This window comes from Anser cygnoides, chromosome 12 (genome assembly GCF_040182565.1).
Source record: "Anser cygnoides isolate HZ-2024a breed goose chromosome 12, Taihu_goose_T2T_genome, whole genome shotgun sequence".
NCBI classification, from domain to species: domain Eukaryota; kingdom Metazoa; phylum Chordata; class Aves; order Anseriformes; family Anatidae; genus Anser; species Anser cygnoides.
In genome coordinates this window covers 11,985,781-11,989,673 of record NC_089884.1, presented here as the reverse complement: position 1 = coordinate 11,989,673, position 3,893 = coordinate 11,985,781, and positions in this window count along the sequence as shown.

The window sequence follows — 3,893 nt, the reverse complement described above, 5'->3', positions numbered from 1 at the left end:
GTGTAAGGGAAACCAACATCAAAGCCACGCTCATGCTCTGTTTGCTGCCAGCTCTGAAGTGCCCCGTGGCACCTCCTCCTTCCACTGCAACCCCCTCTCCTCAGTGGAGTTGGCAGCTCAGCCACTGCTCTCATACAGTCCCCCTTTACTGCAGCCCAAGAGCATCGGACGCAGGGCAGCTGGAGCACCACTGCAGCAGAGCTTTCACTCTCTCCAGAACTGGGCTCCCCCAGTTTCTCTTGTGATTGTGAGACCTAAGATGCAGTACTGCAGATAAGCCCAGCACATGCAGCCAGTCCCCGACGTGTGGGACAGAATCACACGGAATCCTAGAACGGCTGAGGTTGGAAGGGGCCTCTGACGATCATCCCGTCCAACTCCCCTGCCGAGCAGGGTTTGCTTCAGGGTCTGCTTCAGTTTGTGCCCGTTGCCTCTCGTCTTGTCACTGGACACAACTGGAAAGAGTCTGGCCCCATCCTCTCGACACCCTCCCTTCAGATATTTACACACATTTATAAGTTCCCCTCTCCATCTTCTCTTCTCTTAAACAGGCCCAGCTCTCTCAGCCTCTCCTCATATGGGAGATGCTCCAGTGCCCTCAGCATCTCGGTAGCCCTCCGCTGGACTCGCTTCAGGAGCTCCATGTCCCTCTGGTACTGGGGAGCCCAGCACTGGACACAGTGCTCCAGGTGCAGCCTCCCCAGGGCTGAGGAGAGGGGGAGGATCACCTCCCTCGACCTGCTGGCAGCACTCTTCCTTTGCACCCCGGGATACCACGGGCCTTCTTGGCCACAAGGGCACACTGCTGGCTCATGGCTAACCTGCTGTCCACCACGACTCCCGGGTCCTTGTCTGCAGAGCTGCTCTCCAGCAGGTCAGCCCCAGCCTGTACTGGTGCTTGGGGTTACTCCTGCCTAGGTGCAGGACCCTGCATTTGCACAAAGACCGCAGTGTAGCTGCCCTGCATATGAAGCTCTCTGGGGGTATGGCCGCTGTCAACACACTGCAGCTCCCACTATGATTGCTATCCAGAGCTGCTCAACAACCATCAGCATCCTCCAGAACTGAGTAAGGACTTGCATGAGAGAACAGGCACCTTCTGTCCCGCAGCCGCTATCACCAGCCTAACAGGAGTCATCCAGCCAGAGGCGAGGTGACTTCTCAGTCCTCCATCAGAAACCAGTGCAGAAAATGCTCTTCCATAACACTCATTGACAAAACAGATTTACCCTGCCACAACAACACACTCAGCTGTCAGGATAGCTTGTGATTTTGCAGACTGGTCATTACAATGGCACAGAAAAATATAAGGCACTACCGAAATAGCTGGTGCTCTACGCTGCATTTCCCCAGAGCACTTCGTGCTCCAAGAAGAAAATAAAAGACTTCAGTCTGCAGAAATGCAGTGTTTTTTCTAGTGTTGTTATCTGTCTATCACAGCATAGGCTGGTATGGCCTGTAGTAGTCCAGAACCAACCCAACCTCACCTTTCCTGGCCAAGGCACCTCAGGAAACAGATCCTTGGAGCCAAAGGTGGCCTCTCATTTTGGAGATGCCCTCTGTCAATGCCTAATGTAGAGCTCTTGAGACATCAGTGTGACGATGGAAAGAATTGAACGATAGAGGACGAGGAAATGTTCGGCACTGCATGGCTGAATGTTCTCATATGAAGAAGGCAGCAAATGAGGAACAGCTGTTTGGGGCTGTCTGTAGTCAGCGTCTTCACAGAGGCAGAACAACTCCTATTTGGGAAGTATTTACCATTTCAGGGTTTATGTCTTCAAGGAACTGCTTTAGTTAGAAAATGTAATTTTTAAAAGTAGCAGAGAACATCACACCAGCTTTCACTTCTCTGAACACAATGGCTTCCTCCTTCCTTGTTAATAAGAACAATTTAGGACACCAGCACACAGTGCAAAGTGCTGATGCTCAGTATTTTTTCACAACGAGGCAGCCCACAGCTACCGGTCTGGACCCCAAGCCAGCTAGGCTGCAGTGGGCTACCCCGAATGCATGTGGGAGCCCCAGCCTTAGCTTGGCTCCAGTCACTGGCAGGTGTTCCAGGGCCAAAGCAGACGTCTGGAGTGTCTTCTTTACCCCTGCAACAAACAACATGGGGGTGGGTAGCAGGGATCTGGCTGTGTATTGCAGTCTGTGGGATGCAGCTCTTTCCCCTGGCAGCATCACATAATGAGCCACATCTCTATCACAGAATCATAGAATGGTTTGGGTTGGAAGGGACCTTAAAGATCATCTAATTCCAACCCCCCTGCCATGGGCAGGGACACCTCCCACTAGAACAGGTTGCTCCAAGCCCCATCCCAGCCTGGCCTTGAACATTTCCAGGAACGTGGCATCCACAGCTTCTCTGGACAACCTATTTCAGTGCCTCAGCACCCTCAAGATAAATAATTTCTTCCTTATATCTAATCTAAATCCACCCCTTTTTAGTTTAAATCCATTACTCGTTGTCCTCTCACTACGCTCCCTGATAAAGGGTCCCTCTCCAAGTCCCTCTCCCTGCCCCACAAGCTGCTGGCTGATCCCAGTGGGACATTTCTGGCAGAGGCAGCCCCTGGTGCGGGTAGCAGATGGGGGAGTCACACACTCAAGGGTCAGAATCTGACCAGTCTGCAAACACTGGGCACAGCAGGGTCTGGCCGCGCTGCTTGCACATGGGGCATGGAAAGGTGCATGACTGCAGCGGGAATCCGTGCCTCTCCTTGGCAGCCAGAGCAGCCCAAACTGAGCACAAGTCATTCTGCAACTGTCCCACGGAGAGTGCCGAGAAGTAAAATAAACAAGATTTAAGTTGGTTGAAAGTATTGCATGCAAAGAAACAAATACAGAACAACACACTTAAGATCTTCCTAAACAGAGAAGAGTCCCTTGTCCCCAGCAGAGCAATGCAGGAGAGAGCATCAGGCCCCTGGCTTCTGCTCAGTTCATATGGAGGTGGAGAGATCCCCTGATGTTGCAATCCTTCCGCATAGCTCCAAGCCACAAAAGCGATATTTCCACAGAGCTGGCATGAAGAAGGAAATATCATATTACCCCCCAAAGGGCAGTCTTCCACCACTGCACTGCAGGCAAGAGAGGGGAGAGGGACATCAGGTCTGGTCACAGCAGAAACCTTCACACCCCACAGGAGGCCATGGCTGCTGCGGGAGCTGGTGCCAGGATTTCCACCGGCATCGGAGTGGCTGTGCTGTGTCTCACCCCCAGGTGGTACAGGGGGGGTCTCCCCTCCTTGGAAAAGGGTCTTGCAAAGGCCCTCATGGGCACAGGCAGGAGGTGGGGAGCAGGAGGATGCTGCAATTCAGATGGTTTGCCTTTGCCAGAGCCCAGGACCAGGCTCTGGATCTGGAAGAGGATGAGCATGTGCCTCTTTGCAGGAGCCCTGGTTCCTCCCCCATCCCATTCCTCGCTCACATGGCAGCAGGAACGGGAGGCACACGATGCCAGCCACCCAGCCAGCTCCTTCTCCTGGCAGGCACGGCTGGGTCTTGGCCTCAGCCGTGTGCCCCTGGGGCAGCAGGGAGCTCCCACCTCCACCGGCCTGTGTCAGCCAGCACGACCGCCACCTCTCCACAGCGTCACTTCCCGCTTCTCCAACCAACTTGTTCGCACATGATTGCTGGCAGTCCAAGAAAGGAGCTTACCAGAAGCAGCTCTTTTCATTGCCTTCTCAGAAAGGCTTCTCATCTATCTCCTTAGGGCAGCAAGCCAAGTGCCTTCTAATGGTGGCTATGGGACCAGTTTGGCATGAGCTTACCATTAATCCGTGACAGTGGGTGAAGAGGTCCTGAAAGCCTCTATCCAGTGCTCCTGCTGGGGCTGACCCTTACTAATGCTACAAGGGTTTTGGGGGAGGGCTAGCACTGTTTGGCCTC